The sequence below is a fragment of the Castor canadensis genome, chromosome 6 (genome assembly GCF_047511655.1).
Source record: "Castor canadensis chromosome 6, mCasCan1.hap1v2, whole genome shotgun sequence".
NCBI classification, from domain to species: domain Eukaryota; kingdom Metazoa; phylum Chordata; class Mammalia; order Rodentia; family Castoridae; genus Castor; species Castor canadensis.
The window spans coordinates 134,645,476-134,660,387 of NC_133391.1; positions in this window are offsets into that span (position 1 = coordinate 134,645,476).

A 14,912-nucleotide genomic window follows, 5' to 3' on the forward strand; every position below is an offset into this window, starting at 1 on the left:
AAGAAATATATCTAAATCACAGGCTTAAAAAAAAAAGTTAAGAAATCCAGAAAAGTCATAGGCCCTGAGTACAGATTCTGGCACAATATCAATGATAGTTTTTAGACACAGTGTCCTCTCAGTAAAAGACCCACATATGGGTCTTTTACTAGCCAAGTTCAGAGCCAAATTTTTCATGCAAGCCTGGAATCCTATCTACTCCTTTCTGATCTTTCAACAGTTTCAAAGAGTCAGCCTTCCTTCTTTCCAGAAAGCAACCACCCATCCTTTTAACTTCATGTCATTAACATTACTCACCACAGTGGAGGAAGAGACAAGGGTAATCATATGTTTTTAAATTTTGGAAACAGCCCAAGGTTCCAGATCTCTTTCAAAACTAAGTAGTTTCCTCTTTTATGACTGTTAATTTTCTCACAAGATATTAAAAGTTTCCTTAGCTTGTTCATTCATTCACTTACTCTTCTATTCACTCTTTCATTATAAAGTACCTACTCTGTACTTTGGGGATAGAGCAGTGGACATAACCCTAATAAAGTTTGCTTTCTAGTGAAAAGAAATGAATACAAATAAATAAGCAAAATATAATCTATTAGGTAGTGAGTTATACAAGATATGAAAAAATAAGCACAGGTTTGGAAAAAGAAGCCTGAGGGATGATGTTACATTGGGTATTAAGTGAAGGCTGCTCTGATAGTATGCATTGAGCAAGACCCAAAGGAAGTAAGGGAATGCATTGCACAGAATCCAGAAGAGCTGCTCAGACACAGAAAACAGGAAATGCAAAGGTCCTGAGTAGGTTCAATGTGTTCAGGAAATGTCTGGGTCTAGTACAGCTGGCTGAGCAGACTGGGCAAGTTGTTCAGGGATGGGGCAAATGGCATTAGATATAACAGAGCTTGGGCCAGATCAGGGAGCCTTGCCATCCATTTTATGGGCTTTGGCATTTACTCCAAGTGAGATAAGAAGCCCGGAAGAATTTTTAGCAGAGAATTGGTATGATCAGATTTGAGTTTTAAAAAGATCATTTTGGTTCTGTGTTGGAACAATCTGTAGAGGTCAAGTTCATAAACACAACAGCTAGAAGGCAATGTGATCCCAATACTAGATGAGCTCTTGTCTTGGAAATGTTATGTAGAGTCCAGTCTGAGATAGATGTTTAACCATGATACTCACCTCCTGGCCAGCTCCTGGATATTGAATTTTCTCAAAACCACATATAAGCTTCTCTGCTCTAACTTCTGTTAGTACTTACAATCCACCTACACCCAAGACACTATCCAAGGAGAGGAAGACATTCAGACTTTTGGCTCTACAATATCTTTCTATGGGCTTCAGAAAACTTGGAATTTTTTCCTCATCCAAGGTAACTCTGACACTTCTAGATTCTCTTCCATCCCTTGGTCCATTTTCCCAACTTTTACTGTCTTGGTCTTGACTACAGCACATTTGGTCATATGTTACCCAAGCTGATTCTGGCTGCAGCTGGGCCTCAGTCTCCTTACTTGGTTCTAGTGGTGTCTGAAATGAATTTTCCTGTAAATTACATGGTTCCTGTGGTGGGTGGCATCACCTAGGTGCACCAGTACCTCATTCTTCAGCATTAGTAGAATTTGATTTGCTTCCTATATATCTCAGACATCCTTCAAATTCCTGTTTCCATTCTGAGAGATGACACTGGTCCAGAGCTCATTTTGGCAGCAATAATAGTTGACAGTGCTGGGCCTTCTTTCTATATTTCGGTTCTGTTCACCTTCTCCCATTACCTATGCCATAGGTTGCTGGCAACCTACCACTCATAACAATTCACAGATGTGTCACATTTTGTCCATACAGTGCTTTAAAATATTTTGAGTAGTTGCCAACACTTAAAATTAAGATTTATAGAAAAACTTGAATTTTTCATTTTTCTAGAAAAATTGTTAGACTTTGGCCAAAGTATGAACGCTTGCATGGCAATAGTCAAGTGGAATAGAGTAGCAGCTGCATCATTCGACAAGGCTCTCTGCAATTCTCCACGGCCTCACTCAGCCTCTTCCACTCTGTCAAGTTCCTCGCATATTAGGTCCTTCTAGATATTTGAGTGAAACACCTGTGATTTCTACTCTCATTAGCCCATCATTTCCTGAATTATCCCAGGGCTCCTAAAGAGTATTGAGCATAATAGTAGTAATCTTTTAGAATTAGATCTTAAAATAAAAACAACAGCAATATCTTCTAGCATATAGATAAGGCATACATTTCTCGTAGGAAATAGTGAGCAATTTCTCAAATCTTCTCAAAATAAGGATCTAACTTGATTTTTGCTAGTTTTCTAGTTTAATGCAACCTGAGTAACCACTTCCCACACATTCTGACCTCCTCTTAGCCCAGCCTGCTTTATCCTCAATTTTGTATGAAAGTCTCCTGAAGTAGGGAAGACAGACAGGGCAACAGCAGCTATGGATGGAGGTTCTGTTGCCATATTTGATTCAATGCCAAAATGTCTATTACCTACTGGGCCATTTTCAGATGCTTGTATGATGAGGGGGAAATTCCCCAATATCTTATTAGAGTTAGAGAGCAGTCTCAATTCAGTATGGTACAAATATATGAAGGTTTTATTTCTTCCAGTCACTGCTTTCAATCATGCCTAATCCAGTCTCCATTTCTTATAACTTAATACCATCTGGGTTAGATCCCATACATTTCCAATCACTTTGAGCCATAAAACTCATTATACGTTCTTTAGAGTATTAATTTCAAATTGGATTTAAATCCCTTTCCTCCCTTGTGATTATTCTTGCGTGGTCTATATGCAAGTATCTCAGAGGGCACTGTAGGACCCTTGCACTCCATGATGAGGAGATCCAGCTTGTATATCGCCTCTCTACCTTCCATTACCTTTTGTTACCACCCCACAGCTTCTTGTTCCTTGTTCTGGCTAAGGCACTTACCACTGCTTGCAGGGCAGGACACTTGAAATCTGGCTACTTTCTGTGGTACCCACTTGGCCCACAGTCAGCTTTCTCATCTTTGCTACAAAGAGTGGTAGGGTTGACGACCTCCTTCTCCTTCCTGCTATCTCTCTATAAGTTCTTTCTCTCTCTCTCTCATTTAGGCAGGCATACCTCATATGGCTTGAGACAAGTATCTAACCAGGACATCCACCTTCTACTGAGAGTACAAATCTGCAGCACCACCCCCATTCCATGAGCTCTTCTCTTGAGCCTTCCTGTCACTGTCTTGTTGGGAGGAGTGTTCTTCTCTTCTCTCCAGAGAAAAGAAGTGAATCATCTCTTACCACAAACCCTACAGTTTCCCCTTTCCTCTCTCCAGTCCTTTGTTCAAAAAGACTGGAATCAGGGGATGGTCATGTGTGGTAGCTTCAGTTCTGAAGACTCTTTGTGTGCCCCAAGGGAGATGTCTGGTTGTTTCTTGGCCACCGTCTTTAGAATTCAGGGACTTTATGAATGCACATGTGTTGTTCTCTGTTTTGAGCCTTGGTGCCAAGTTTGACAAAGCCCAGCTCAACATCTTGCTTTGCTTGAGATGGACAAATTAGCTAGGGTATCTCTGGTTTTGAGTGGCAAGGAATATGGTCAAAAATTGCTCTACCAGAGAGGAAGTATTCTGTTTCTTACCTTAAAAGTTTAGGTGGAAAGGTCCGGTTTCATGCCATATTGATTCCTGGCTCCTTAGGCCTCTAGTTCTGCTGTTTTCTCTGGTTGAAGAAATGGTAGATGGAAGAGTCCACAAGGTCCTGTGGAGGCACCAAGGTTCACATCATAACAATCATGCTGTCCCAATTGCTCTAATAAACATCTTGGAATGTGACTTAAGTTGTGTGCCTGTCCCTGACCATGTTACAGTGCTCAGAGATAGTTGATACCATTCTGGTACCAGCTATCCCTTCCATCACATAAGGTATTCTTTAAAGAATACCTTATTGTTTAAATAAGATCATTTCCTAGATCCAACCATGTCCAAACATAACCTGAAGGCGGTAGATACACGCTAAGTCCTGAGTCTAAGCAGTGGGTTTATAAATATAATGGCACTATTGATGGGTGAGGAGTATAAAGAAGAGCGACTTGGACCCAAACCTTGCAAAATACTTAATTTCTCTGAAAGTTTTCCCAGCGGTAAAACTCAGAATTGATAAAACCCAAGTCCTTGGATTGTTAAGAGGATAAAATAGCCAGGCATGGCACTTCCTGCCTGTCACCCTAGCTACTTTGATGGCAGAAATTGAGAGGATTGCAGTTTGAGGTCAGCTGAGGAAAAAATGTTTGGAAGACCCGCATCTCAACCAATGGCTGGGAGCATTGACATGCACCTCTCATCCTAGTTATGCAGGGTCCAGACTGACCCCGGGGGCCAGAGATAAGAAAGGTAATATTCTTAAGTAGGCTATGTGAATTATGTTGAAATATTTGATGTAACTACATAAGTATAATATGTAATAAGTCATTATTTCAAAATTGAGCTTCCAAATTAGTATTCTAAGAATAAGATGTCAACTGGCGCCCTCTTGTGAAAATGATTATTTTAGATATTGGGAAAGAAATCCTACACAACACCATTGTTATATGCCTATTATAGGTGTATTTTTCCAGATACTTTTGATGGCTTCAAATTAATTGTATTGTTTTATTTATATACAAAACCTAGGAAAAGATGTTAACAAGCAGAAGAATAATGATCTGCACAGGTCTACACTATAAGACTTTTTTGGGCACATTAATGTTCACAGTTCCTTCCTTTAGAGGATTTTAAAGCTCTATTTAATCCGATGTCCAGCACCACTGAATGAGTTAATTGCTTCAGCTGCTCCTTTTCAGTTCTATGTTGGCCATTAAGATTTGAATCTAGTCCTTGCAGTATTGATCTGTACCCTCCTCTGGAATTTTTCTCTCAAGTAAACCCTCAGAATTTTGAAAGGGACATTTAAAGTGCACATTCATAAAAGCAATGGACTAAAATAGAGATATAAGACCTTTTCATTATTATTTATAAACATAACATAAATCATCAAGAAATAGGTTTTTTTCTAGTAGAAAACTGTCAGGTATAATTAAGGTTGGGATATTGATGTAGACAAGGAAATGGGCAGTGTAGATGGGATGAAGGCTTGCCGGCACAAAGGATACAGATTTAAAGCCTTGATCTGTTCCTTGCTAGATGAATGGCCCTAGGTAAGTGTCTAGTCCCCCTCACATAAAATAAGAATGATCATACTCACCTAATAGAAGTGTCGTAAGAATTAAATGTCGTAGAAAATGAGAAGCATGCAGCATGGCATGTGGTATGCAAAAGGCTCCCAAAAGTGCTTTCTATTCTGAGAGGAAGAAAGGTGCTTGAAGTTTGAGGTCTTAGTCTGTGAGTGGTGGCAGATGGATGACACATTAAATATTTCTTACGTATAATTAAATGGTGTTCACTGGTTATCTCTGACTGTTTCACCTTATGAGTCAAGGAACAATAACTCCATCTTCTCTAATAGGTTATAAATTTCTCTAATAATTTTTGATTATTGATTGGGGCACACTTTAATATTTAGTATTTGGATTCGTACAGTGTAAAGGCTCTTAGCTGCCTTGGAATCATTTACCTGTATGAGCAGAACACTGTGATTTGTTCCTCCCTTTCTTTTGCACTAACAATACCTCTGAAAGCTGACAACAAAAGCTATCAAGAAACAACAGCTTCTAATCCTTGTCATGAAGGATCCAGGGGGAACCTTGATAGTTAAGCTATGGATATTTGATAGTTCAAAGTTTGTTTTATGGAGTTAGTTAGGTCTACAAACTGGGTGATCACAGTTCATGTAAGAGATTCTTCTCTTTTTCTTTGGATGGTACTGGTACTGGGGTTTAAACTCAGGACCTGTATTTGCTAGACAGGTGCTCTACCACTTGAACCATGCCATCAGCCTTAGCGATTCAGTTTTAAAGATCCAGTAGCATTCAAAGAATGCATAGTTTCAGTCAAATTCTATTGTGAATAGTATTTGTAATTATTAATTAAAGTAGTGCCACCATGTGGCAAGAACAAAAATAGCATGCCTTCAAGGAGTGGGTTCTACAAGTAACAATTTCTTATTAATTTTCTAAGTAAATGATTTTGCGAATTTGATTAATTGATTTAATTCATTTATTAAATTTTATCACAGTTGTTTCAAATGTTGCAAAAATTAGGCTTTAATATTGTTTTACAATTGAATGATTTCAAATGCATGTGTACATTCAAATGTGCATAAAAGGCAATAGCTCTTATAATTAAATTTTTATGAACACAACTTAATGGGAACAAAGAATGATAAAATGAACTTCTGAAGATAAGTGAAGTTTGAGGAATTTTGGGCTTGCACTATGTTAAATAGACATTAGATTGCTTTGCATAGAACTTTTTAAAAAATTGATTTCTTGAGCAAAAATAAATACATAAACTACCAAGAGAGTTGATGAGCATTAAACATGTAAAGGTGGTTTTTTGTGATTTATATGGAAGATTGACCACGTGCTAATTTAAATAAAAGTAAAGAAGTTTCAATAGGATACATCCACAATGAGGGAGAGGGAGAGGGCAAGGGAAGGAGGAAAGAAAGAGAAAGAGAAAAAGAAAGAGAGAGAAGAAAAAGAAGAAAAAGGAGGATGAGGCAGAGGCAGAGAGGAAGAGAGAGCACATCAATGGATGAAACCAGTAAACACTTAAAGGCAGCTGGAGGAATGAGATACGGAGCTGTGGAATAGTCTCAAGTGTTTAAGGAGAAGAATATGTTGAGGAGGGTTTTAATCAAGCCTCAGAAACCTGGTGCTGGAAATAGAGAACCTGTTGAGAATGAGAATGTAAAGACAAGAACAAGAGTTTTAACTCAAAATCTGTATCTAGCAAAACTGACCCTAACTTCCCATATGAATCAATATTCCTCAATTTGCTGGATATCAGACATTGAATAGTGAGCTCCGAGAGGTAGGAAGCAAATGAACAGGAGCCTGCAGCTGAGCCAGCTTACTGTCTGGTGAGAATTCACAGACTGTCACACAAGAGGAGAAACTCAGACAGAAACCAGTGGTTTCCTTGAGTTGAGGAGATGAAAGTCTGGGAATGACAAGTAAGCTACAATACTAGACACAGAAAACTGAGTAGTACAAAAGTTCTTTAGACCTACTGAATTAACCCAGAAATGACTTGGGTGACAGAATTCATAGACAAGATATAGGAGGTTAACATAGATGCCATTAAAATTTTAGGGAAGAAAACCAAAAAGTTTGACATGAAAAGTACACTGGATGCTATTTATCATAAATTAGATATTACAGCAGAAAATATTAGTGAACTTAAAGAATTAGGTCTAGAAATTATTGAAAAATTTAAAAAAGAAGAATAAAATCTAGAAAAATTCTGAACAGAGCTTCAGGGAGCAGAGGAACAACATACAGTGACATGATATATGTGTAGTTGTAGTTCCCAAGGGAGATGGAAGGAAATGGGAGAGATATATTATTTGAAGAAATATTAGAATGCCTGAAAATCTTCAAAACTTGATAAAAATTATAAGTCCATAATTTTGCTAAGTTTAATGAGGCTGAAGCACAAGAACCATGAGAACAACTCCACCAAGACATACCATATTTGAATAGCTTAAACAAGTAATAAGGGAAATACCTTTAAAAGTACACAGAGGGAGAAAAATACATATTCTGTTTGGATGTATAGAGAGTAACAAAGATAGGGTAATAAAAGAGGCAATGAAAAATACAACATAGTGGAGCATCACCATTAAAGTACCTAAAGATAAAAATCATCAACCTAGGGGCTGGGGATATAGCTCAGTGGTTTGGTGTTTGCCTCGCATGCTTGAGGCCCTGAGTTCAATCCCCAGCACCACAAAAAAAAAAAAAAAAAAAAAAAAAATCATCAACCTAGAATTACATAGTTGTTGGAAATAAGGTTGTACATGCTAATTGCATCAAACTGGTCATTTAACCAGATACTCTGTGAGCCTACTAGTTTTTGCTTGCTTGTTTGCCTATTAGTTATGGATACATATGTAGTAAAGTCCACAACTGAGAGTAGATTTAACTGTTTTTGCTTTTAGTTTTGTTAATATTTACTTTATGTATTTTTAAGTTATCATATATGGTATATACTAATTTAGGGTGTATACCTTCTTCTTGTATTGACCCTTTTGTAGTTATATATGTCACTCTTTATGTCTTATGATACTTCTTGTTTTAAAACCTGTTTTGTTCTTTTTTATTATCGTATTATTGTTGTACTGAGGGTACATTGTGACATTTACAAAAGAGCTTACAATATATCTTAACTAAATTCACCCCCTCCATCATTCTCCTTTATCATCCCTCCCCCCATTCTTAGAACAGTTTAAACAGGTTTCATTTTTTCCATTTTCATACATGAGTACACAATACTTCCACTATGTGAATGTTGCCACATCAGATTTCTTTGGGTTAATGGTTGTCCCATGCATCTCTTTCCATCCTTTTATTTTTAATCTGCCTGCTGTCTTCTCTTGGTTTTCCTGTGCCAGAACTTAGGAAATGCCTTCAAGAAGAAAGCTGGCCCACCATGTGTGTTTTCCTTCTCTCAAGGACCTTAGTGCTTGCTATCTGGTGCCCGCAGACATTTGTTTAATATATCTTTCCAGCTTTCATCATTTTTATGTATGAGAGAAAATGAAAGTCTTGAATCCAGCTAATCCATCATGAACTGGAATTGTTCCACTTACTCTCCAGCTTCCAACATTTTAAAAAATTGTATTCCTAATCTCATTCTTGTGGGTTTATACCTTTTATTCTTCTTTTACAACAATTTTTCAGAGGAAGACGAGGCAAACATATGTGCTTAGCCTGTCATGTTTAATTAGAATTTCTCAACTATGCTTGCTGTGGTTTTGCCTGAAACTGCAATTTTGTGTTCTTACTTGCCTTCTTTCCATTCCCTATCTACCTCTTCCATTTCTTTACCAATGTTTACTGGGAGGATTTCTTAATAAATCACTTAAGGTGGCCCATGCCTGTGGGAGCTACTTGGGAGGCAGAGATAGTAGCGTTGTGGTTCAAGGCCAGTCCAGTCAGTGTGAGATGCTATCTGAAAAACAAACTAAACACAAAAGGACTGGGGGAATGGCTCAAGTGGTAGAGCACTTTTGAGGCCCTGATTCAATCCCCAGTACCACAAAAATTATGTATGTATGTATCTATCTATCTAATCACTTGTATATGGATCCTAATTTAAGTTTCTACTTCTGGGAAACCAGGCCCTAACATAATTTAGTGTATTATAATATTTACCTCTTAAGTTAAAAATGTAGTTGTATTCTATAACCATGTTTTCATGATTGCTTAAAATTGGTCGCATTTAAATGATTGCTTCTAGTTATATATATGTATATTTGTGTGTGTATATACATATATATGTATAAAGCTTCCATTCCATTTCCAAGACAGTCCTTTGTGTACTGTATTTCCCAAATGATTTCATATTTGCCTATTGTCTTTATAGTTGGATGACAATAGGTCTGAATGTAAAACATTTTAGGTTCATTTCTGTTAGCATTTTGTAGATATTTCATGTCTTCTGGTGCTAAATGTTACTGTGATGGAATCACAAGGTAGCTTAATTTTCTTCCGTGTATATGTAATTTTTCTTATTCTTTCTGGATACCTGAAGAAAATTCAATAAAGACCAGAAAACATGTCATTGTGTATTATGATGTTCCAGATTTTACTAGAATACACTGTATCCTTAGAATCTGTAGTATAAATTCCTCTTCTATTTGAGGAAGTTATCATCTGTTACAACTTAAAATTCATGTCATATTCCATTTGTTTATTCTTATCCAGGGATACAGATTATCTTTATATTCTATGTTCTGTATGTCTACTCCATATTTATTTTCATTATTATGTCTTCTTGTTTTGTGTCCACTCTAATTGTCTCTAGTGTTTCCTTCAGACCTGCTGCTCAATAAATAGCCACCAGCAAGTGGCTATTTAAATTTAAGTTCATTAAAAATGTAAAAACGTGAACATTCAATTCCTTGATTATACTAATCACATTTCAAATGTTCAATAGGTTCTTGTGTTCACTGTGTTGGGGAAAACAAATGTAGAACATTCTGATCATTTCAGAGAATCTTATTGGGTAGCACTCTCAAGCGATATTTGTGAGAGCTTGTTCTGTTTTATTTCTATTTATTGCTTGCTTCTGTAATGGTATGTTAGTTCTCAATATTTCCTTAAAATCTTTTATTTATATGTTTTGATTTTGTCTTACTTTTGGAGACTGAATTCAAATTTGTGATCTTATACAGTACTATCCCCCTTATCTATAGGGGATACATTCCAAGACCCCTCAGAAGATTCCTGAAACTACAGATACCTGTCTCATATATATGAAATCATATATGAGATCATTTATACATAATTTTTCCTATGTATACATACATACTAGGATAAAGTTTCATCTTTAAGCTAGGTACAGTAAGAGATTAACAACAATAACAGAATAATTTTACCAATACACTATCATTACATGAGTGATGATGCAACATCTACATGAGGAAAAGAAATGAGGCATTGTGATGAAGCATTAGCCTGTTACATAAGGGTTACTTAAACACAGCACTCGCTCCATGACAATCTGATATCCAGGAAGGTTACCAAGTGACTAGTGGGTAACATATTCACAGGATGGATATGTTGGTATGTTGGACAAAGGAACAGTTCACATCCCTGACAAGATGAAGCAGGATGGCATGAGATTTCATCAAACAACTCAAAATGATGTACAATTGAAACATATGAATTGTTTATTTCTGGACTTTTCCATGTAATACTTTGGGACTGCAGTTGAGGATGGGTAACTGAAACTGTGGAAAGTGAGACCATAGATAACGGGGAATTATGATAAACTTTCTCACACGGTAGAGCACACTCTGGGGAATTTTCCTTTTGGGAGAGGGCTTGCTTTCTACTTTAATACATTCTTTCATCTATCATTTGCATGGTACAATTTTTCATAGTCTATTTATTTTGTGTTGAAATACATTTTCCCCTTCTTATGCTGGTTTATATTTTTCTTATTTTACTGAAACTTAGCACAGAAAGATTTGTTCAAGCCTATTTATGCTAATTATGTGGCTGAGTTCTACCTGACTCCTTTCTTGTCTTGTTCCATACTTTATGAGCTATTCAAGTGTTAGCCAAGGTGGGCTGTGGGGCAAGTTAATTTACCTCCTGTTTTTGCAAACATACTGAAACAGAGCCATGCTCACTCACTTTGCTTATTGCCACTGGCTGCTCTTATGCTGAGGTGAAGAACTGGGGAGCTATGACAAAGATCACATGGCTTGGGAAATCTGAGTCTTTGCAGCCTAGCCCTTCATAGAAAAGTTTGCTGCCCGAAGTACAGTGAAGGAAAACTTATCTGTAGCCTGAAAGCTTGGGGATTGGGTGAGAATTGGGCTTGTTTTTCTCTTTGCATTTTACTAAATCTGTTTGGTCTGGGTATATTTCATGTCTTATTTTGGGCTGCCTTAACAAGGTGCTGATGCCCCTTGGTATCCATGGGGGCTTGGCTCCAGGGTCCTTATGAATACCCAAGTTTGGAGAAGCTCAAGTCCCTTATACAAAATGGTATAGTATTTGCATATAAATTACATGCTCCTGTATAATTTAATCATACCTAGATTACTTATAATACTTAATACAATGTAAATGCTAGGTAAATAAATGGTTATTGTACTATATTGTTCATTATACTATGGGTAATAATGACACAAAAATGTGCAATCTTAGAACATATTTTCAGTATGTAGTCAGTTGAATCCACAGCTGTGGAACCCAGTGATATGCAAGGCTGACTGTTTTATAGAATGGCTGGCTTATAAACAATAGAAATTTATTTCTCATAGTTCTGGAGGTTAAAGTCTGCAGATCAGAGTGCCAGTACAGTTGGGTTCTGTTGAGGGCGATCTTCCTTGTTGCAGTCTGATAACTTCTTGCTGTATCCGTATCCTCATATGGCAGAGAGAGTGGGCTAGGGGTTCCCATTTATAAGACACTAATCCTTTTCACCTTATGACTTAATTACTTCCCAAATGCCTACCTTCAAGTGCCATCAGTCACAGGATTTCGACCTATGCATTTTGTGGGGGACACAGCTATGTAGTCCACAATATTTCATAATGACGGACATATCTTCTTTGAGTCCTGAGATAAACCTGGGTTTCAGATCATATCATTTTCTAGTTCTTTCTGGATCTCTGCAGCTTTTCTACTTTTAAGGTGAGACATCCAGGTTATGTTCTTGTCCTGCAGTCAGGCAGAAGTCATTTTTGCTTTCAAAGAGCTGAAATGTATGTGGAAGGTGGGTTTGGCTTCCTTATTGGGCACTTTACTAAGACTAGAACTTAACCAAGGCTGTCCAATAAGGACTCTGCTCAGTCCCTTCCCCTCACCTATCAGTACCTTCAATCTGCTTTATTTCCTAAGGTGTTGGGTCTTCTTTCCATGAAAATTCTGCTTCACCAATTCCCCTTTGGTGAGATTTTCAGATTTTTATTTTCTTCAAATCTGCCTTTTAATGCTTCTAAAAAGTTAGTACAAGGACCCCATACTATCCTCCTTAAAAGAGATTTATTTGCAGGTTTGGTTTTTATTGGCTAATAACTCCTATGTGGTATCTGTCTCTGTCTCTGTCTTGTCTCTCTCTCTCTCTGTCCGACTCTCTTTTCTTTCTTCTTGTATTTATCTATACACACATATTAGATTTTGTCAAAAATAAAAATTTAACATCTGACTTTCCTCTTCTGTCTGTAACTGAGAGATTTCATATTGGTCTTAGAAAACAATTGGCAGAAGGCTCTTTTGTAGCCACCTACTTTCATTGTGTGGTAAAGGATTTGCAATTGGAATAATTGACCACAAGGGGGAGTGTTTCTTTTGACCTAAATTTTCTTGAAACTAAGAATTATATAGTGAGTTTTGCTTTTACAAATTATCATTGAATACAGTCACACAAGTAGGAGGTTACGTTTCCAAATAATCTCTTTCAGACACAGAGCTGGCTCAAAACTAACCTTTTAGATGTACAAGATACTGTCCTCCCACTGTGAAAGTTTATTAGTAGCATGATATATTCTATGTCTTTTAAATACCACTCCAAATACCTTAATGACATTAGTCTGGTGACTATAGAAACCATTCCACACAGTCCAGACTTCCTGAGTGGTATTTTCATAATACCACTCATAAATTCTTCTACACTTAAAAGTAAAAAGATGCCTATAGATGAGATTCAAATTTTACTCCCTATTTTTTTTTAACATAGCATAAGATTATTGGCTTCTATTTCCTTAAAGTCATTGACGCTAAGTGGCTTCCTGTGTATTGATCCTGGTAATGGGAACAGATATCTGTCACTAGACTCTATTTAGTAGCTGAAAATGATGACAGGAAATATTTGGACAGAAATGGAATTAGGATGTGGGTTAAAATACTTGGAAAGAGGATACAAAATGTTTAAATTTTAGACATTTGAAATGGGGATTGGTGGAGTGGCGTTAAGTGGTAGAGCACCTGCCTAGCAAGCCTGAGGCCCTGAGTTGAAACCCCAGTGCCACCAAAACAAACAAACAAACAACAACAAAAAAAACAATTTGAAATGGGTGGATGGGTGGTTGGGTTTTAGAAATAAGATAATAAAAATTTTCTAATTTTAGGCTCACTTGTGTTAGAGTCTAAAAAATGTAATGTGAAAAAAATAGAATTAATGGTGGCAGGTATTTTAATTGGGTAGAAAAAAGCCAAACTCTGTTACCTATGTGCATAAAAATTGAAAGAAAATCTGATAATGAACTCTGATTCTGTCAGACATTTTTGGGAATTAGCTCTTTTCAGAAAAGGAAATGAATATTTTTGATAACTTGTTACTATAGGCAAAATCATCTTTCAGCCCTTTTAAAGGCCTGAAATGTTCCTGTATTTCTAGTTTCACAGAATTTATTCCTTTTAAAATATAGAAATAAAATGGGAGAGTTTTTGCTTGCACTTACTTTTCTTTTAACCAATAAGATTCTATATGGTTAAAGAAAAGCTGAGAAAATGGTGGCTCCAGCTATTATTTTTAAATCATAGTTTTACTTAAGTGAATTGTTCCTAAAGTTGTTTTTCTATTCTTAAAATAATTAATTATATTCCATTCTAATCATTTGCTGATTTAACTGATGAATTTATAATTGAAATAAAGCCAAAGTCTTTAGTATAGGATGGGAATTTTTTTATTTCACTCCTTCTTACATACCCACAAATTATAGTTAGGGTTGTGTGTAATTTAAAAGGAACTAATATATATATATATATATATATATATATATATATATATATATATATATATACTGTGTAACAGATAAAAGACATAAATAGAAACTTCACAGAGAAGTGTAAGGGGCCAGTAAAAACATGAGAAGATTCACCTCACTAACAGAAAATGCAAATGAAATAACACAATACTATCTACATAACATAGTCAAAGATTCTCTTTATTAGCTGGGTTAGTTACTTAAATTCATCAACAACAAAACTGAAAGGAAATGGCTAGAATCATAAATCATCGGATTATTATTTATTCTGGATCCAAAGTGACTCTTCTAAAATAAAGGCAATGAAAACTACTGAGAACCTTAAATTAACATTTTGTAATTACATGTTCCAATTGTAATTTTCATAGATGTTTTTAATAATAAATGACATTTATTTTCATTTTATTCTATAACCATAATCCCATAATTGTTTATATTTGAAAGGGTTAAGACCTCAATGAAGCTTTTGTTTTTATCATTAGTGTCTTTATTACTGTGCTATTTATTTATATCACTTTCTTGAATGAAAGTTTTTTGTTCATGA